General features: G+C 32.0%; 1 pseudogene; it reads left to right on the plus strand.

Moving 5' to 3' along the window:
* The first annotated feature begins 3,483 nt into the window (after positions 1 to 3,483).
* Positions 3,484 to 6,354, plus strand: LOC127129879 (uncharacterized; annotated as a pseudogene).
* The last annotated feature ends 17,343 nt before the right edge of the window (positions 6,355 to 23,697 follow it).

Here is a 23,697-nt window from a genome sequence, read left to right on the forward strand (position 1 = left end):
CCGGACAAAATTGGGGTATGACAATGGGTAAATAGAATTTAAAATCCTCTAATACGCTGGTATAGAAGTGGAAATACTCAACCTTGACTCCTCTAGGATGGACTATACAAACACTTTCCCATGGGATGCATGGCTCCAATAAAACATCATCCTTGTTTCTGGTAGAGGAGATGTTCTTCAAAGATCGAAGTTTAACGATCTCTACTTCATCAATAGAGTTATGATCATATCTCATCATCTCTTGATTAAAGGAGTCGACAATCTCCATCAACACTTCTACTAATGAACCTGATGAAGAAGATTCAGAATCAGTATCGCTAAAAGAGGCGTTATTATCGTCGTACAACTCCTTTATAATACAATCTAATTTAGCTTGGCCTAGGGCATCCTTACACTCTCTCATGTGTAAGTCCCATATATTTTTATTTTCTTGGATACTTAGGATTTTTAACGCATCTTCATCATCGTCACATTCATGTATAATGGCCATTTCTTAAGAGAATGAAAAGTGGATGTAGAGATAAAAGAAAAAATACATGAGATTGAAGAACAGCTGGAAGTTAAGAAATCATCTTGAAATAGGAGTAAGTTACTCCAATGGAAGATTAGCAAGAAGAGTAATAGATAACTTTAATAAAAGGATGTCCCTTATAAATCAATTTCAAATGTGAGACGTTTGAAATTTCTGAAGAAAATCAATTCCCCATAAAAGTCATCATTATAGAAGAAAGAGAAAATCTGGGAAAGATACGTCCCCACGTCTGCCATAATTGCCCACATCACTAGGCCGGGTCTATAAAACAGATAACAATATTGTTGGAAAATATATTATTTCCGGTTTTATTATTGCCTTTAATACTACCTTTATTTTTCTTTATTCTCTATTAAGGGTAAAATCAATTGTAATAATTGTATCCTCACTATATAAACCTCTCTAAGGCTGACGAATAAAATATAACAGCTTTTACCTATTTTTTCCAATATGGTATCAAGAGCACTGGGTTAGGGGTTACTGTAAAGCTTTCCTCAACCTATTGTTATTGAGTTAAGAGCACTAGGTTAGGCGTTACCGTAAAACTTTCTTCAACCTATTTTTGTTGGGTTAGGGATTACCATAAAGCTTTCCTCAACATATTTTTGTTCAACCCGCTTTCTTACCCGGCCCGATTCACATACCCGTTTAGCCTTCTATGGTGAATAACAACAACAGGTGTCCTTCCCCATCATATGCCTACACTGGATCCAACCATGGAGAACAACCACAACCTGAGTCGGGCGTCGACTGCGGAAACGACGATGGCCGCGGAAATGGTGTACGAACTAGGAACCTTGACAAGGGAAGAAGATCAGACAAAGTTCCTTGGTGTGATCACTACAAACGCGGATGGAATACACGTGAAACTTGTTGGAAGGTAAAAGAAAAACCTCCTAACTGGAAGAAGAAAAGTGGTCGTGCATTTTAGGCTAGTAATTCTGATCAAGGGCAACAACCTTCTCCGTCTCAGTTTCCACTCACTACGGAGCAACTATACAGACTGTACAAACTCCTCGAGTCGCCAACCCATTCTTTCTCTATAGCAACAAAAGGTAATTTTGCATTTCTTAGTGTCAATCTCAGTCATACTTGGATAGTAGATTCAGGTGCCTCCGATCACATGACAGGTGAATCTACTTTGTTCTCTTCATATAGTCCATGTGCAGGTAATAAAAAAATAAAAATCGCAGATGGATCTTTTTCAGTCATTGCATGTAAAGGATCGGTTGTGTTGTCTCCAATGTTAACTCTTAAAAATGTCCTTCATGTTCCAAATTTATCTTGTAATTTAATGTCCGTCAGTAAATTAGCCCAAGATATAAATTGTCAAACTATTTTTTTCCGATCTCATCGTCTCTTTCAGGATTTGAACTCGGGGAAGATGATTGGCGGTGCTAAGGAGAGTGGAGGACTCTACTACCTTGACATTAGATCTGTATCACAACTACCTTCAAAAACAATAAGTTCCTACTTTGAGTCTTTTTCTATTTTGAATAATAAAGATGACAATATTATGGTATGACATTTAAGATTAGGTCATCCTAGTTTTCGTTACTTAAAACACTTGTTTCCTAAATTATTTCACAATAAAAACTTTTCTTCGTTTAAATGTGAAGCATGTGAGTTTGTAAAGCATCATCGTTCCCAGTTTTCAATACAGCCTTATAAACCATCAAAACCTTTTTCCATTATTCACAGTGATGTTTGGGGCCCTAACCGTACAAGTACACTCTCTCTCAAAAAATGGTTTATCACATTTATAGATGACCATACAAGAGTATGTTGGGTATACTTGTTAAAGGGAAAATCAGATGTTTGTCAGGCTGTAAAGAATTTTTTTTCAATGATGCAGAACCAATTTTAAACAAATATCCAAGTCTTTAGAAGTGATAATGGCAAAGAATATTTTAACACTATCCTGGGTGATTTTTTTCTAAAAAATGGGATTGTACATCAAAGTTCATGTCCTAATACTCCTCAACAAAATGGAATGGTCGAAAGGAAAAAATAGACATTTACTAGAGGTTGCTAGAGCTCTACCTTTTTCAAATAAAGTACCAAATTATTTATGGGGCGAAGTTGTTTTAACAACTGCGTATTTAATTAACAGAATGCCCTCCAAAATTCTCAATTTTCAAACTCCTATTAATGTCTTCAAAGAATGTTTTCCTAGTACCCGTGTTTTAACTGATTTGACTTTAAAAATCTTTGGTTGCATAGCCTTTGTTCATGAACATAAAAATGTTGGAAAACTTGAGCCACGTGCTATAAAATGTGTCTTTGTTGGATACTCCCCAACCCAAAAAGGATATAAATGTTTTGATCCAAAAAATAGGAAAATGTTTGTCACTATGGATGTTACATTCTTTGAAAATAAACCTTTCTTTCATGACACTCATCTTCAAGGGGGGAGATAAATGAAGACTCGTTTAAAATTGAGGACATGAGTTTTTTAAATAACTTATCTTTGCCAGTATCACAAAATTCTGAGACTTTTACACCTGCACCAACAGAAAATGGCCATGACTCTTCATCTGATCCTACTCCTGTTATGAGTAAGGAACCTTGTGAATATGAGCCTACATTTTCTCTTGTAGAAAATAATGAGAATCCTGAAAACGATGATAATGATGATCTAATTCAAATGCAACAAAATTATGAGTCATTTCAACAAAAAAATTGAATTAGGAAACAAGACTTGGAAAGGAAGGGTTTTTGTGAAAAAGCGCCATAAAGGAAAGGACTAGTCCACATCTCAACATTGCCAAGAATCTGAACCGGGGAATGATCAATTTCCTAACATAAGAAAAGGTAAGTCTATCTCTGTTTCTGAGAGTCGTATTTTGTATCCTGATATAGATGATCCTGTTACCATTAGAAAACCTGTCAGATCTTGCACTAAACATCCCATGTCAAATTTTATATCATATTCAAATTTGTCTTCATCTATGTCTGCCTTCACTTCAAAATTGTCTAGTGTAGAAATTCCAAAAAGTGTACAGGTTTCTCTAGAAATTCCAAAGTGGAGGGAAGCTGTACTTGAGGAGATGAAAGCTCTTGAAAAGAACAAAACTTGGATTGTTACGTCACTACCAGATGGCAAGAAGACAGTTGGATGCAAATGGGTGTTTACTGTGAAGTATAATTTAGATGGATCAATTGAAAGGTACAAGGCTCGCTTGATGGATAAAGGATTTACTCATACCTATGGTATAGATTACTCAGAGACATTTGCTCCTGTTGCAAAATTGAACATTGTCAGAATTTTGTTGTGTCTTGCTGCTAACATGGATTGGCCTTTGCATCATTTAGATATTAAGAATGTATTTCTTAATGGCGATCTAGAAGAAGAAGTATATATGGACATTCCTCCTGGCTTTGAAGATAAATTTGGATCAAATGTGTGCAAACTAAATAAGTCTTTTTATGGATTAAAGTAGTCCCCTAGAGCTTGGTTTGAAAAATTCACTCAGTCCATGAAGAAACAAGGGTACATCCAAGGACAGGCTGATCACACCTTGTTCACAAAATTCTCCCACGATGGAAAAGTTGTTGTCCTGATTGTTTATGTTGATGATATTGTCCTTACTTACTGAAGACGATACAGTGGAAATGGCAAGAGTAAAAGAGAAATTGGCAGTAGACTTTGAAATCAAGGACCTGGGATTCATGAGATATTTTCTAGGTATGGAGGTTGCTCGGTCAAAAAGTGGTATTGTGGTTTCACAACATAAATACATTATAGACTTGTTGAAAGAAACGGGAATGAGTGGATGTCGTCCTGCAGATACCCATATGGATCCTAATGCTAAACTTAGGGGAGAAGGTAATGTTTCTGTTGATACTAGGAGATATCAGAGATTGGTTGGGAAACTAATTTATTTGTCACACACCCGACCTGATATTGCTTTCTCAATTAGTGTAGTGAGTCAGGTTATGCATTCTCCTTTCAAGGAACATCTTGAGGCAGTCTATTGGATACTGAGATATTTGAAGGGAAATCCTGGAAAATGATTATTATTTAAAAAGACTAGTGAAAGAAATGTGTATATCTTCACTGATGCCGATTGTGCAGGTTCAGTCACAGATAGGGAGATCAACCTCTGGATATTGTACCTATGTTTGGGGTAAACTTGTGGCATGGAGGAGCAATAAACAAGGAGTTATAGCAAGGAGTAGTGCAGAGGCCAAGTTTAGAGCTATGTCTCAAGGTATTTGTGAGGATTATGGATCCTTAGAGTCCTAGAAGAACTTAAGATGAAAACTGAGCTTCCATTGAAATTGTACTCTGACAATAAAGTTGCTATTAGCATAGCTCATAATCCAGTTCAACATGACAGAACCAAGCATACCTAGATTGATCGACACTTCATAAAGAAGAAGTTAGATGCGGGAATCATATGTCTACCCTTCGTGACTTCAAGTCAACAAACTACGGATATCCTGACCAAACGTTTGACAAGACCTACTTTTGAGTATTTGATAGACAAGTTGGGTATGATAGATATCTATGCACCAACTTGAGGGGGGTGTTGGGAAATATATTATTTTTTATTTTATTATTGCCTTTAATACTACCTTTATTTTTCTTTATTCTCTAGTAAGGAGAAAATCAATTGTAATAATTGTATCCTCACTATATAAACATGCATAAGGCTGACGAATAAAATATAACAGTTTTTACCTATTTTTTCCAATAAATATATTAGGTTCGAGTTGTACCTCGACCCTATGATGTACAGAAACTATTTTGGGCTTCTTTTTGTCCAAATATTTCTCTCTTTCAAGTTTCATGCTCGGGAGGCTTATGTACATCTTAGAAATTTATGTTTATCAGTCGATATGTGAAATCATAAGAAGTCGGTGATGAAGTAGGAATGGTTTTTGTGGAAGTCGGATATTAGCCAAAGCTAGAACATGAATTTGTCTAAGAGATCCGAGATATAGCCTGTCCTGCAAGTCATTATAAGTGTCGAGTTAAAGGTCATGATGGGTTGGGGCGGTGAGTCTCGCCTCATTGGGTATTGAACCCAGATAAGCCGGGATAATGGTCGAATGACCGTCATCTAGAAACGGTTTCGAAAAGTGAAAGGTCATAACGACACCATAATGAAATGAATTTTACCAGTCATTAAGAAGAGAAATTGAATGGTAAAGCGGTAATAGTTTTTAGGCTTTGAATGCCTAAAGGAAGAGGAAATGACTTTACATGATTATTGGAGGCAAGGAATGAGCCTATATAAATGACAGAAAGAAAAAAGAAAAAAGGGGGACTGCCCGATACCAACCACAGACACATTTAACCAATCATTTGAGGCTCTCCCTGACTATCATCAAGGAAGTCAACCTTTTAGTATTTTTAGCAAGAACAATATATATATATATATATATATATATATATATATATATATATATATATATATATATATATATATATATATATATATATATATATATATATATATATAATGTGAGTTGAAGTTATATGCTTATTGTAAAATGTTATATCATGTTATATGTATGATGTGAAATATGAATTGAAGTTATTTGATTATTGTGAAATGCCAAATAATATCGTATGTTTATGATGAAGGATTATGTGATGTTTTAAGTATAATGTGAACAGTAGTGACCATATAAAATGGCACGAGAATGATGCATCTCTTATATGTACGATCCTTAATATATATGTATACCATTGTTAATTTATAGAATGTATTTTCACCCTTTTTGTTTCTATGCTTTTCTATATGAACCCCTGTGTAGATGGTTCTAAGGTTGGGATACAAGGGGGATTGTTGTTGGTTGTTTATGGATGATGGTGTAGATGACCACGTCGACTTCTTGCTTGATTTATACTTCTCCAGACTTTAAGTCGGCTATTAGTTTATTTTGGAATAATTGATTTGATATTGTAACATCGGGGCTGAGATTGTTTTGATATGTTCTCTACTTTGTCTTAAACCGAATTACCGTACCTTATTGTCATGTTTTGGATTTTAATTTCTATATCGAAGTAAAAAAGTTGAGTATTTTTTTAGTGTGACACCCTTATCTTATATTCTTATATTCTACAATATTTTTATAATGAAATAAAAAAAATATTGTGGGTTTAGGGTGTTACAATACCAACTTATATGACTTTAAAAGTGATACTAATTAATACCAATTGATACCAACTCATACAACCTAATCAAGACCCGCTAATACATAACTTTGTCCTAATACAAAATTAAAACATCCTTAAAACTAATATAATGAAAACAAGAAAAATAATATTATCTTCCAAAAATTCTTCCAATTGATAATGTTAGTCATTTGAATTTGAAGATTTTTATAAAAAAACAAAGATTGAAATGAAGATGATGAAGAGTGAATGTCAACTCAGCTACCAAAAATACACAAAGACGTTGTTTGAGACAATTTGACATAAAGAACTTAACGTTGTTTGAATATATAAGGAATGAAAGTTATCATTTTTAAAATTGAAAAATTAAAATAGACTCTAAAGTGAAAATATAGAAAAAAAAAATATTTAGTCTTCTTTCTCTCTTTTTAGAATCACCAAAAGATATTTGTTTTTAATATTTTTCTTTGTTTATTTATTTTTCTTTTCTTTGTTTTCATACTCTTAAAGATTTGTTTTGTTTATCCAATGTCTTTTAATATAAATGATATTTTGTGTTTCTACCCGTCTCATTTATTTATTTGTATATTTTTCTACTTCACATGCTTTAATTTACTTCATGCTTTCTCAAATATCAAATATATGAATTTAATTGAAATGTACTGACAGTTTAAATATATTTTATACTGTCAGTTAATACAACCATTGATATGTTAGAAAAGTTTGATTTTTATTATAATCACATATAAAATAACACAAACGTATGATTGTGATGTATTGACGGTGTAAATTTTTTTATACTGATAGTGCATAACAATTAATCTCTAAATATATTTATAATGCACGATACAAATTTAAATAGTTTATTAGAGGTCAAACATTAAAAAAGTTGATGGAGTTTTTGATTGAAATAAATATATGTATATCTAAGAGTTGATGGTTGATTTTGATGCCATTAAAAGTTTTTATGGGTACATTCAAATTCCATAAATTGTTTTAACATTTTTTCAACTTTGTGACATTAGTTGATACAAGTTTATCATCTTCATATAACTATTACTACTACTCAAACCATAAAATTCAAGTTAAACCTAACTAACTACAATCCAAATTCCAAACAGATGCCTGTCTTTTCTGCTCCAATAACCAGACATTTGACAGCATTGTTTTCAATCTTGTGATGCAGTTAAAAAGTAGTCTTTGGAATCACTTGTAACTTCTTCTGTATTATGTATATATAATCACAAGACGAGGTAAGTCAATGTGCATGTGACAAATACCAACAAAGTAGTAATTTGGAATTATTTCAGCTCCACTATGTCGGTACCATATATAACAAAATAACACTGCTCTGCCATGCATTACTGCATGTAACGTTTAGCAACTAGAAGAGGAGGACAACAACATCATCTCAAACGTGAAACCAAATATTATTAAGTCTGGCTGAAACATGAGCTTCCTATATCATGTGACAAACAATTTCAACTTGAGGCTAAACATGATTCGCAAATAACGTTAAACAGAAGATACATGCAACGAATAATAAGGAACTCACCCCTTTACTTTACCTTCCTCACACGTGAAAGAGAACATGTTCTTTTTACGTTAAATATTCAGAAAAGAAGAAAGCAAAAATAAAATAAAGAATATGTTCATGTCATGTGCAGCAGGTCTTTTTAGGGAATCACTCCATATCAGGAACTGATCATAAATAAATATCATTCATTTTTATTTTCCATTGTTTATTTTCTTTCCATATTTTCTTTATGGTGACAATGTTTTGAGGCGTTACTAGTTTACTTTTATTTAAAGTGTTAGAAAGTTAAGATTCGATGTATATTTTTTAAAACTTGTACTATTTTTTTTATTAAACTCTTTAATTTATGAAAAAAGTATTCAGTCTTTCATAATGTAACTAACATTTTATAAAAATATTTATCCCAACAGATTTATTTTAATTTTCAATAAATTATTATAATTAATTTTTTCTTTCACTTACATCCTTTAATTAATATTATTTTAATTCTTTACATAAATATGAATATATTAAAGCTTGATTATGGTATGATAGTAAAGATATTATCCTCTCTTTTATTGATATAATTTTTTAATTTATATAAATTGGTCAATTATGTCAATTGATTTGGAAACAAATGAATATAATCTTTTTAGTTTAGAGATAATATTTGTAATCCTCTAATTTCATAAGATTCATTAACATATCAATTTTTTCTTTCTTTCTTCCTATCTTATCATTGATATATAACAATTAAAATTGTTTAAAAAGATTATTTCTTTCTTCCTATCTAATCATTAATATATCACAATTATATTATTAAAATGTGTCTAGTCTATCAAATTGCCTCACAGATACTTAGTATGGGCACCCAATACTTTTAGTGGATTGTTTTTCACATTTTTGGTGTTGCTCACCCACCGTATTAAAAAAAATCAATAATTTATCTAAAATTTGAAAATTAAATTTCGGACGTACCAAAAATACAACTAATCATATGTTCTTTGGTTTCTTCTAGTACAAAAGTTAAGTTTCACAATTTTTTTATATACATAGTTTGTTTGATTTTTTATATTTTATCTCATGAGTTTGACTTCTTTGATTATTATATAATTTTTTGGATTTAATTAAAGATAAAATGTCTCACAATTAAGAAAGACTAAAACATGGTAGACTCGTTCATCCCATCATGCTTGTGTTGTAAGGGGAAAAGCTAGACTCTTGTGTCCATCCGTTGGCGTCACTTCGTTTGATGCAGAAGCATTGTGTTCTCGAGTTCATGTGTCTCTGACATTATCTTTCCAGAGACATGTGTCCTATGTTGCTGCTCCAGAATTTCAATCTATTGAACTTGTTGTTATCGTTCCTGATGTTTTTCTAGGAGGCCCCTCAGACACCTCACTATTTTAACAATTATGTATACTTTGTATAAATGACTTAAAATATAAACTTTATTAAAATATTTCAAATTTATAACAAACTTACTTTTCTGGAGGAGAAATTAACACATTATCTTGAGCTCAAAATGTGTCCAAGCGCTAGTCTGAAAGTTAACTTTCAAACGCACGTTTCCATCAATCCTTTGATAAAAGGGAGGTGTCTCACTTACGAAGTGTTTTGGTGTGTATCAAGAACGTCCAGAAGTCAACTTCTTGATTATGTCAATGATATTTTTAGGAGAATGACTATTCACCATTAAAGATGTGAAGAATAACGTCTCTATTTTTAATGGGGGAATTGGGTTTACCGAAAAGCTTTCGCACCGGACTATTAAAAATACTTTTAAAAAAATAGTTTAGAGAATATTTTTTATTGGTTTTGGTAATAAAAAAAGAGTCTAAAATAAATAAACATTGATCCAAAAAAATTCTCTCAAATGAGAGATTAAGGGTGTTTTATAAATATATTGAAAAGTACATCGAAGTCGTAGTGCATTCATTAACTTAAATTATAGTGATAAAAGTTATAAGATTATCTAAACATTCAAGAGTTGGAAAGTGCATAGAAAATTTGGAATATCTTGACCCCATTTTATGTTAGAGAGACCAAGAAAGGCGGGAGTAACAACGATTCTAATTCTCCAAGACCATAAGAAAGAGAAACATAACATTATCGTCCAAAACCTTAAAAAAATTGGGTATATGGGTCACCTCTCTTATAAATACAACACTATACTCATTCATAGGTATGTGAGGGATAACGTGAGACTTAACCACTCAAGTTTGAACGCATCATTCTTCCATAAAAGTGTGAGATCCCATCTCTTATAACATGATGCGACTCCCGCTCCTCCATAAACCTTAATCAGGTTGTGATATGACTTGTTGGGGAGTCCAAGGAACACGAGAGCAACAATGGATTCAAATTCAGGACCTTAAAAGAAGGGAACTCTGCATCTCATTTCTGAATCATTTCTCTTATAAATCCAACATTTCACTTATTAATAGATAATATGGACTCACACTTCAACCCAACATTTAAAAATATATGTATTTTTTTTATAATAATGGAAGTGTCTAAGAAATTATTTTCATTATTTCTAAAATATATTATTTATTCACAATTATTCACATTAAAAAAATTTAAAAAAATATATTTAGGATTAACTCAACCCTACAAAACAGAATTATAAGGATGAGTTAAGTTAAATCACATTTATTAACATGGTATAAAGAGCTTCTTTTAAGATCGAGTGGATCACCTACTATCAAATTTTTGCTATTGGACCATCTACCATTTATTTCTACACTCCAAATATTCATTCCTAGACGTGAGTATGTACGTTAAGAGTTTCACATCAATTAATATATAGCTTGAACATGTGCTTATAAGTAGAAACAATCTTCACCTCACAAGTCAGTTTTGTGATAATAAGTTATGTTAAACCACATTTCTTATCAAAATCTCAAATATTCTTACTTTCTGATTCACATGAATATCTAATTTTAAAAATGCTTTTAAAAGGGGATTGTTTTAAAGAGTGAGAATTTTACTATGTAAATATTATTTTTTGTAAAATTAACAATTGATATTTCATTCATGAAAATTTTATTTATATAAATTTGATTGATAATATTGAAAATTATTTATTAAAAAAATTCTCTCATTTCTTTGAAAAGAAAATCATGATTTTATTTAAATGTCTAGCTTTATAATATAACACACGCATATATATATATATATATTATATATATATATATATATATATATATATATATATATATATATATATATATATATATATATATATATATATATATATATATATATATATATATATATATATATATATATGGATTCAACTTACTCCAAGATTAATTTTTTTTAACTTATTTCAAATTATAATTTTTAAATTATATTTAATCGAGTGGTTAGATTTCACCTTATTTACAATGCCGAGGTAACAAATGGTGACATGAAAAGTGGAAACTTTACTCCTCTATTCTCATAAAGTCGATGTTTAAATACAAAAGGTCAAAATGCTTCGATCCCTGGCAATAGCATATTTTTATTTTTAAAACTAAGTACGACGCGCAACATACCTTTCGGTTTCATTCAATAACTTAGATAATAAGTTGTATTTATATGTCTTTTTTTTTTACTTTAACCGAGTGGCTTAATCAATTTTATTGCTACATAAATTTGTTTTGATTCTCATTTTACTAGCATGTCTGTATCATTTTGTACACATACAAAAACTAAAAAATTGTTACAGAATACCAAATCAAAAACAGATAACAAAATTGGTATTCTTTTTTATAAAAAATTACAAATTTACATTGTGGCAAAACCAAATTTACATTGTTGTCATCAACACATAATCATAAATTAGAGTTTTGCACATGAAAATGTCAAAACTTCTATATGTACAAATCCTGCTTATAACAAAAGAAAAACTAGTGTTGTTGAAATTCATGACAAGATGATAAGAAGACATCAGCCCAAATTGATAGGATATAATCTATCTCTTCTTGTAAGAATAATGTATCCTCGCTAAACTCCTATAATTTGAACAAAATTTAAATTATGGTAAGCTAACAACAACAACAACAACTTAAAAAATATACATAAATTACATGTATATGGATTAAGTTAATACCTTACGCTTGGTTCATCCATTTGTAATGCCTCTGGTGACAATATCATGCATATGTTTCATAACATAGTATCCACAAGAACAATTATCGGGTTGTCTTTTGGACTACAAATAATGTTCATATAGTTACTAATTAATACACACAAATAAAAGAATATCAAAAAGCATAAGGTATTTACTTTTGGGAAAATGATCATTGGCCTTTTACCAATAAAATTATGTTTGATTGTATTGTATCCCTCCATCGCTCTACACATGTCGGTAAAAATTAAACACACATATAAACTATTCAAAACTAAAGGTCAAATTTGAATAAAAACTAATACCACTTATCCACACAAAGTGTTCAACATAACTTCATTAAGGGGATTGTGCTTAGAGCAAAGCATAACTACAATATTTTGCCTCGGGCATATAATAACTAGTTGTCGATGATTACTGCATAAACAATAACTAATAATATAGATAATTGATTTATAAATGAAAACACAAAATAATATATACTTATGCATGGTAAAACGGGGCCAAATAACATTAATTGTTCTCTTCTATCAACTTGTCTTTTAAGTAAATCTTGATATTGTCTACTACCATACCACCATGAAGGCTAATGAAATTTGGATCTACGACAAGCACCTGCAAGAGTCAAATGTTTATTATTAAAGTACGAAAACGTATGAATATAAATAGAAATGATCAACGTAAAAATTATACTTACGAGTAGCAGAATTGTAATATGGTAACGTCTAACCATTCACCCCCCCCCCCTCAAAAATTCCTTAATATTAGACTTAAGAAGTACATAATACTGATTTGGAACATGACTTAATTAAATACTCTTGCAGATATCTGGAAGACTTTCTACTATCATTTTTAGTCTTTGAATGTTATCTACTTGTTATGGTGTGGTTTCAATATTGTCCTGGTGGGCAGAACAAAGTTCTTTTGTGCTTGTACCACCCATTACTTTCTCTTGAATGCCCAATTAGTTTTAATTTCTTTGGTTGAGTAAACACAATGAACTCAATCTCTGTATCATAAAAACAACAGAAATACAATAAAAAATTAAAACGCAAACAATACTAACAACAACATATAACACATAATTTTTAACTTATACTTTTACCTCCAGCACATCGCGGGTACATTTCACGGATATTCTCTCATAATCCTCATCATTCACCTTCTTTCGCTCCATCTCAGCCAACCTATCTCTCTCCTTTTTCTTCTTCTGGACCCGCTCTCGCACCTGCTACAATAACCTCTCAATCTCCTTCTGCAACATCCTATCTTGCTCCTCCATCTACACCCTTCAACGTTCCTCTTGATTCCACTTCTCACTTTCCTCCACCAACTTAACAATAAATATTTCTTTAATCTCTTCCTTATTATGTACAACTCTAGTTGATCTAGATCGTCCAAAAAAATCTTGAAGCCAATGCCTCTTCCAAGACCACGAACACGCTCAGGATGCTCCTCGGCTCCAATCGCTTCAACTAAACTGTCATGACGATCTTCTAGAACAAAATGGTCGGCTTTGGATTGTTCAACTAATACATCCTACAAAACGTATAAAATTTAACCTTTACCAAGTTTATATAACCAAAATAAGTAATATTGTTGAAAAAGAAATCTACTTACAATCTTTTCAGCCACTTCGCGTGTAGCCTCTAATGTTAACTCATCGCCTTTTCTTTGACGTGACCTCTTCCATTTCTCATGACGTGATGGTGGAGATGGATTGCTATCAAGGCTTATAGAATCACCTAGCTCTTGTTCCCTTTGTTTTCTTTTTTCTTCAATCATCTTCTTTTCAAGTTTGTCATATCCTCCACGAGACAATTCCTTTTTTCTCTTAGCCAAGAATTTGGGAGTGGTGCGATACTTTACAAATTCCTCCCAACAATCCTTATCAATATATGAATACATCAGGTATGGAGGTTTTTCTTTACTTTTAGCTGTTGGATTAATAACATAATCATGGGTGAGTTGTATCTTAAAGCCCCTCCAATGCCAACTAGCTTATGAAAGCACCTTCTTTTTCACCTTAATATCATATGGACTAACATTAAACACTTCCTATGTTTACACAATATAGTTGTTATTAGTATTAAACAAACTATTAAATGATCATACATACTTGTAAAACAAATCATAAAATTCAATATAAATACCGCAATATATGTCCATAAGTTGTTTTTTAAATCATTGTCAACGTCGTGCCAACTATCCAACAAAATACTCACTTTACTTCTACCTTGTAACATACCGTAACCTGTAAAATACTCAACATGTTCACCATAATAAGCCATGTCGGTGGCAACATCAACTCAAACCGGGTAGCAAATACCATTTTCGTGGGCTTTTTTCACCTTGGTATACATCGTGGCACCTCTAATTTTTCTTTTACATTTTATTTTTGTAGAGATAGTTGTATGAGTCGTGGAGGTTGAATTAATAGAGACACCAACATCTTCTGGGTGAGTCGTTGATGTTGTATGGGAGTTTTTTGTCGTATCGACCATGACTATCTAAATAAAGAATAATAGCAGAGACAATATTTCAGTGATACTAACACTAATACAAGTGAAAAACTAATGCAGGAGTAACAAATGGAGAGATGTCGTTTCAGTGAAAAACAAATGCAGTTAGGCCATGACTTATGAGATATAAACAAAATGAAAAAATAATGATCAAGAGAAACCTTTTCAGTGATACTAAACCATTTCGATGATGTTCTATGGGAATATAGATGATGTTCGTGTTGATATAAACTATTTCAGTGAACTAAAACCATTTCAATGATATTAAAATATTTCAGTGAACTAAAACCATTTTAGTAATATAAACAAAAATGTGATAAAGAATTACCTAAAATGTGATGACAAAGATTCAGTTGGAATAGATATGATGTTCGTGTTTTGATGAGAGTGACGATGAAAATCGCCAACAGTTGGAAGAGTTTTGGTGAGAGAATGATGATGAAAATCACCTAGGGTTTTTGCACAAATAACGACGATGAAGTTAGAGCGTTGATAGGTAAACGAAAAGTTAGAGACTATTTCTTTGAAGTATTTCATGCAAAACAATCTCATGTCGGTTTTTTTAGAGAAAACCGATATGTATTAATTAATTTCAAAAAAGCAAAAGCGCTATAGTGCCATATTCTGGAAACTCAATTAAAAGATCTTTCACGTCGGTTTTCAAGGAAAACCGGGATATATAAGTTCATAAAATAAATAAAAAAGAATCTTTTGAAAACAATAACTAATAAATATTGACACAATATATCACCTCTCAGTTAGTACATTTAATCGAGGTTAATAGAAATAAAAAATTTAAAAATATAAAAGATTAACAAAAAAAAAAGAGTAGCTGAAAATGTGCCAAGTGAGAAATACTAAATAAATTATAAAAATGATATATATATATATATATATATATATATATATATATATATATATATATATATATATATATATATATATATATATATATATATATATATATATATATATATATATATATATATATATATATATATATATATATATATATATATATATATATATATATATATATATATATATATATATCTATAGCTATATATATATATATATATATATATATATATATATATATATATATATATATATATATATATATATATATATATATATATATATATATATATATATATATATATATATATATATATATATATATATATATATATATATATATATATATATATATATATATATATATATATATATATATATATATATATATATATATATATATATATATATATATATATATATATATATATATATATATATATATATATATATATATATATATATATATATATATATATATATTACCTTGGTGTTTAGATAAAATCGAGAGAAAAAGTGTTTAGTAAAATAAAATATGGTGCTCTCAAGATATATTTCCTCAGTTTTTGAATGTTTGAGGTAAAAGTTTCTTCATAAAAAGTCTTATTTGTAATAGTGTAGTGCATGCATTATCTTAAATTATAAATGATAAAAATTACAAGATTATCTAAACATTCAAGAGTTGGAAAGAGCGGAGAAATTTTGGAATATCTTGACCCCATTTTATGTTAGGGAGACCGATGAAGGAGGGAGTAACAACTATTCTAATTCTCCAAGACCATAAGAAATGAACACATCATATTATCGTCCAAAACCTTATGAAATTAGGTATATGGGTCACCTCTCTTATAAATACAACACTATACTCATTCATACGCATGCGAGAGATAATATGGACTTAACCACTCAAGCTGGAACCCATCATTCTTCCATAAAAGTTTGAGATCTCATCTCTTATAACATGATGCAACTCTCGCTCCTCCACAAAGCTTAATCAGGTTGTGATATGATTGTAAGAACAAGATTTGATTATGCATCTGACCTTTAGTTTTGATAATAATAATACATTGTTTCATAGAGAACAATTTTGTACCCTAATGGTTTTTTCTAGTATACAGATTTTGCTAACAGATTCTGATTCTGAATATTTGGTGTATGACATAATCAAATTTTGGACTCAACATACTTTTACTCTGAAGAGATACAAAAGTGTTTTACAAGATGATGTCAAGTTCTAGAATTCTCTTAGACAACGGTTATGTTAAACTTTTATGCTAAAGCTTCTGACAGTGACTATGAGAGAAGAGCCTCTAAAGGTTTGTCAAGCTTCCAAGATTCCACACTCTCAAGTTCTAAAGACTCTGAAGAACAATCTCTGAAGACCAGGTTGTAAGGAACTGTGTCAAGACTCTGAAGACCAAGGTTCTGAAGATTCTCTCAATCAGACTCTTGAACCTTCTAAACATGCTTCAACACCATTTATTCAGAAGCCTCTGAATATTAGAAGATAATATCAAAAGGTTTTGTGTAAGGAAAATAGTATACAACACAAGATCAAATGTTCCTTCCATTATGATGATTTTATGGGCTAACGATTGTATTATGGTACCATTTTGCCTCCCATTATACACGCCATTGTGCAGGGCTATAACTGCATTTTGGTATTCCAATTTTACCCTCCAACTAATCTTTTAATTGCATATATAAAGGAGACTTGGAAGATTGGAAAAGTTTCTAGTTGTTATTGCTAATTCTCTACGCTAATCCGCTAATACTACACAATGCTTTTGCTGAACTGGATATTATTGTGTATAGAGAAATAGAAACACACATAGATCTTTTGTTCATTAATGTGTGTGAAGTTTATTGTACTTAATAGTTGTGTTATTATGCTTTCTTAGAACCAATCTTGTAAACACATTCTTGTAATCTAGTTTATCAGAAGTTCTGAAGAGGTATTTGATGAACTCGTTCGCTCTGAACTTGAATCTAGTTTATCAGAAGTTATGGATAAGTATTAGAAGCTTCTGAACAAATACAAGGATCTGAAAAAGATTCATGTATTTGAGTCAGAAGCATACTGTAAGCTTAAGAAATATTTCTCAAGTTCAAGTGAAGAAAACTTTATTTTGAAAAACAATAACTTTGTGCTTCAGAGCAAGATTTCCAAACCTGAGAAAGAAAATATTTAAGAAGCCTCTATAGACTCTGGTCATGTCATAAAGAAATATGACAATTCCTTCCAGAAATTTATTGCTAGAAGCGTGATAGCTTTAATGATTTATGGCGTAAGAAGAAATGGAACAAGAGGAATTGGTTATGATTATGATGAAGAATCTAATCTTAAAAAAATGATAAACCAACAACTCTTCATTCCCATTTTGTCCCTTCTAGTAAACAAAATGGTGTTGTGCTTAAAGGTAAAACTTTTTCAAAACCTAAGGCTAAAGAAAAAGCTCATTCCCATTTCAACTATGCATACATTTATAAATATCCTGCACAGAAACCCAAGTTTGTTAAAAACTCTGGGAAGACTAACTAGAAAGGCCCCAGAAAGTTATGGGTACCTAAGGATAAGATAATATATGTTGCAAACATCCTTAGCAGTGTAGTTGAGACACCAATCATGGTATCTAGACTCTGGATGCTCGCGCACATGACGGGAAGAAGGCATATGTTCCAAAGCCTGGAACTTAAGCCTGGAGGCATCATTGGTTTCGGAGGTGATCAGAAAGGAAAGATCATTGGCTCTGAAACAATAGGTAATGGTTATCTCCCTTCCATTACTAATTTTTTACTAGTTGAAGGATTAATGCATAACCTTCTGTCCATAAGTCAAATAAGTGATAATGGTTATGACATTATTTTCAATCAAAAGTCATGTAAAGCTGTCGGTCAGAAGGATGACTCAATTCTTTTCAATGGAAAGAGGAAGAACAACATTTATAAAATAATGCTTTTGATTTGAAAAATCAAAATGTAAAATGTCTTATGTCTGTAAAGGAAGAACAATGGACATGGCATAGACGATTGGGCCATGTTAGTGTAAGGAGGATTTCTCAGCTAAATAAGCTTAATTTAGTTTGAGGCCTGCCAAATCTGAAGTTTACTTCAGATTTTCTTTATGAAGAATTTCAGAAAGGAAAGTTTTCTAAAACTTCTTTCAAAGCTAAAAATATTGTTTCCACCTCCAAATCATTGGAACTTCTGCACATTGACCTATTTGGACTAGTGAGAATTGTTTCAGTCAATGGTAAGAAGTATGGACTAGCGATTGTTGATGACAATAGCAGATGGACATGGGTGAAATTCTTAAGACACAAGGATGACTCACATTCTGTGTTTTCTACCTTCTGCTCTCAAGTGCAAAATGAGAAGGATCTCAGAATTGTTAAAGTCAGAAGTGATCATGGTGGAGAATTTGAAAATAAATATTTTGAAAACCTTTTTGATACAAATGGCATTTTCCATGATTTATCTTGCCCTAGAACTCCAAAACAAAATGAAGTTGTAGAGAGGAAGAATATGACTCTGCAAGAAATGGCCATAACCATGATCAATAAGACTAATATGGCTAAGCACTTCTAGGTAGAGGCAGTCAACACATTGTATTACATTCAAAATAAGATCTCTATAAGGCATGTTCTAGGTAAGACTCCTTATGAATTGTGGAAGAATCAGAAGCCCAGCATTTCATATTTTCATCCTTTTGGATGTTCTTGTTTTATGTTGAACACTAAGGACAATCTAAACAAGTTTGATTCTAAGGCACAGAAGTGCATCACGTTAGGATTTGAACGCTCAATATGCTATAGAGTATATAAAACTTAGACACATATTGTTGAAGAATCAATCCATGTCAAATTAGATGATAAGCTTGACTCTGAAAAGTCAAAGCTAGTTGAGAAATTTTCAAATCTGGAGATCACCTTTTCAGGTTCTTAAGGTAAAACTTCAGAAGCAAAAGATGTTGAGGAAAAAGAGCTACTCAGCCAGAAGTTGTTGAATTTCAGGCTCCTTTTAGGAAGCACATACAAAGATCTTCACACTCTAAATAATTGATTATGGGAGATAAATTTGAACCAATCAGAACCAGATCCTCATTCAAACCTTCTAAAGAGACGCTTTTGGGTTTGGTGTCTAATAGAGCCTACATCAGTTGATGAAGCACTTCTAGACACAAAGTTGGTTCTGGATATGCAAGAAGAACTCAATCAACTCTCTAGAAATGACGTGTGAGATCTTGTGCCAAGACCCAAAGGAACTCGTGTTATTGGAACAAAGTGAGTCTTCAGAAACAAGCTGAATGAACAAGGAGAGGTAGTAAGAAACAAGGTCAGATTGGTTGCACAAGGCTATAGTCAGTAAAAGGAGATTGACTATACATAAACCTTTATACTAATTTCCAGGTTAGAGTTTATTCGTCTCTTAATTTTCTTTGTTGTTAATCATAACATTATTTTGTATAAGATGGATGTTAAGAGTGCATTTTTGAATGATTACATTACTGAATAAGTGTATGTACACCAACCTCCTGGTTTTGAAAATCCTAAAAAGCCAGATTTTATTTTCAAACTTAAGAAATCATTCTATGCTCTGAAATAAGCTCTTAGAGCATGATATGAAATACTAAGCAATTTTCTTTTAGAAAATGATTTCACCAGAGGGAGGGTTGATATAACTTTGTTCTGTAAATCATTCAAAAATGATATCCTTGTTGTTCAAGTCTATGTAGATGATATCATATTTGGTTCTGCTAATGCTGTTTTATGCAAGGAATTCGCTAAGTCTATGCAGGCATAATTTGAGTTGAGCATGATGGGAGAACTCAAGTTCTTTCTAGGAATTCGTATTAATCAAACTTTAGAAGGAACATACATCCATAAGAGTAAATACACCAAAGAACTTATGAAGAAGTTTGACATGTCATAATGTAAGACATCAAATACTCATACGCTTCATACATGTATACTTCAGAAGGATGAGGTAAGTTCAAAGGTATAGAAAAAGGTATACAGAGATATGATTGGCTCTCTCTTATATTTAATTGCTTCTAGACCTGACAATTTTTTTAGTGTCTGTTTGTGTGCTCGCTTCAAATCAGATCCTAGAGAATCCCACGTAAAAGCTGTTAAGAAGATTTTCAGGTATCTGAAAGGTACTATTAACCTTGACTTGTGTTATAGAAGATCTAAAGTATACAAGATAGTGGATTATTATGATGCTGATTACGTTGGAGATAGACTTGAAAGAAAAATCACTTATGAAAGTTGTCAGTTTTTGGGAGACAAATTGATCTCATGGTCCAACAAAAGGCAATCAACCATAGCATTATAAACTACTGAAGCTGAATACATTGCAGGTTATGGATATAACAATCAGATGCTCTGGATGAAAAGTTAGCTAGAAGATTTATATACATATATATATATATATATATATATATATATATATATATATATATATATATATATATATATATATATATGTATAAGAGTAACATTTATATTCTCTGTGATAATACTTCTGCTATTTGTTTATCTAAGAATCCCATTTTGCATTCTAGAGCTAAACATAATGAGATTAAACATCACCTTATACATGACTATGTTTTAGAAGGGAATTTTAAACTTAAAATTTATTGATATAGATCATCAATGGGCTGATATCTTTACAAAACTCTTGCTAAAGATAGGTTTATTTTCATTCTGAAGAATTTAAAAATGGATTTATGTCCAGAATGAAAAAGATGATTATCTCATAATGTCTAATTTCTCATAATGGTTTAATGAGACTCTGAGATATTTTGACTCTGAACATTTGAGTCTTCTAAAGTGAGAAGGTTTCATAAGTTCATAAGTGTCATACCCCAAAATTTGCCCGTTGATATTACAAAGCATTTTCCAAGACCCTCCGACTTGTTCCACAAGGCACTGACATCCCAAAGGAACGAAGGCCCGGCTCACGAATGGCCCAATCCAGAAAATGGCCCAAAACTGGCATGTTCGCTACACGCTCGCCTAGCGAACGTTACGTTCGCTACACGCTCGCCTAGCGAAGCAAACGTTCGCTACCAGCTCGCCTAGCGAGGCTGACAGACAACAAAAAATTTCGGGCTTCGTTCTGAGCCCATTAGGTCATGAAAAAAGGCATTATAAATACCAGCACTTCAGTAACGAAAAGAGGACGAAAAACAGAGGGAGACAGACGAAAACCCTGGCACAGAAACCCTGGAGGCTACTTTAGAAACCCTGAAGGCCGCTCCTCCGCTCCGAAGCTACCACCGCCCAACTCAATCCGGCTCGCCAATTCAAGGTTGCAATTCGATTGCAAACAGATTTGCATTACTATTATCGCTTTATTTTCTTAATTTGCATGTGATACCGCTTTATGTTCTTAACTTGCCTGTGATATTATAATTGAATTCATAAACATATTTGAGGTTTTGCATGTGAATTTAAGTGTGCCTGAATATTGTGAATGCTGAACCATATAATTATGTGTTGGATGCCATAAGCCATGCCGCAGGTTGAAGTCATACTGTTCTGAAATTCAAAACCCGCAGCCGCTCGCTAGCACATCGCTAAGCGAGCATGTAGCGAGTATTCGATAGGCCCTCGCTAGGCGAGGCAGAGGCGAACGGGACAGTCGCTAATATTTTGTTTGTTATGTCCTATGCGTATTTGATCTATTCTATGTTAATTATGCACTGTTTTGCCTGACATCCTATTACTGTTGTGATTTCTTTTGTGGTGTAATCCTCGATTGCACCCTGATTTGGTATGCTAACCCGTTTGTTGAATTTTGCAAAGGTTCATATGTCCCAGAAAAAAGACCGCCGTTAGGTCTTCCACTTTATTTGTGGGATACCCTTATGAAGATGCACCCTAAATTGCTTAATTAATTTTAATGTGTTAATTTTAATAATTAATTTTAATAATTAATTTTAATGTATTAATTTTAATGTATTATTTTTAATGTATTGATTTTAATGTGGAGATTCATCATAATCACCTAATTGACTTTAAAATATTGCCTTTAAATAAGTGATCTTGGACCTCTCTTTGCTGCCCTACGGTATTACGGTATAACGGTCATGTCCCGCGAATGTAGGGATACACTTAGCAAAGACCCTTCGATTAAATCATCATAAAATAAATCATGGTCCCTCGGGTGTTGCCTTCGAAAATACGATTTTGTCCCTCGATGACCCTTCGGTGTAGCCTACGGTTAAATGATGATCGTCCCTTCGAATGCTAAGGTATCCTTACAACTGTTGCCTTCAATGACCTATCGATGACCCTACGATGACCCTTAAACATCCAAAGGATAAAACTACTTACTTCTCAATAGTAAGGACAGTTTTACCCTCATAAGGATAGGAAATGCCCGGAACGACCTTAGGAAGGTATAACTCTCAATTACTGGATCACAACCTAAAATATTTTTCACACCCCGCACCTTTCAAAACATCCTTTAGAAAATCACCACTTGGTATACATTCATACAAGAATCATTACCGAGTTATATTTTTCTAAACAACTTTCAAAACTAAACGAGATAACCACTTTGTATACATTCATACAAGAATCATTACAAAGTTAGATTCTCTTTTCAAAACCTTTTCTAAACCGCTTTCAAAATCAAATGAGATAAATACTTTGTATACATTCATACGAGAATCATTACAAAGTTAAACTCTCTTTCAAACATTTTTTAAGCAATTCACCAACACCTTTTCAGACAAAAATATAAGTGATCCAGTAATTAAGAGCCCATGGATAACCATGGATACAAAGGGTGCTAATACCTTCCCTTTGTATAATGTACCTCCCGAACCCAAAATCTATTGAGGTCTTTCCTGTTCTTTTCCACCTTTCCTTATTGGATAAAAGAAAAGTCGGTGGCGACTCTTGCTATCCGCGACATTGCGATAAAAAGCAAAACACCCCAAGTCAGTTCACCGTATGACAGAACTGGCGACTCTGCTGGGGAATACTTACAAGAGAGGTAACCTTAAAA

Source organism: Lathyrus oleraceus, chromosome 3, assembly GCF_024323335.1.
Source record: "Lathyrus oleraceus cultivar Zhongwan6 chromosome 3, CAAS_Psat_ZW6_1.0, whole genome shotgun sequence".
Classification (NCBI taxonomy): domain Eukaryota; kingdom Viridiplantae; phylum Streptophyta; class Magnoliopsida; order Fabales; family Fabaceae; genus Lathyrus; species Lathyrus oleraceus.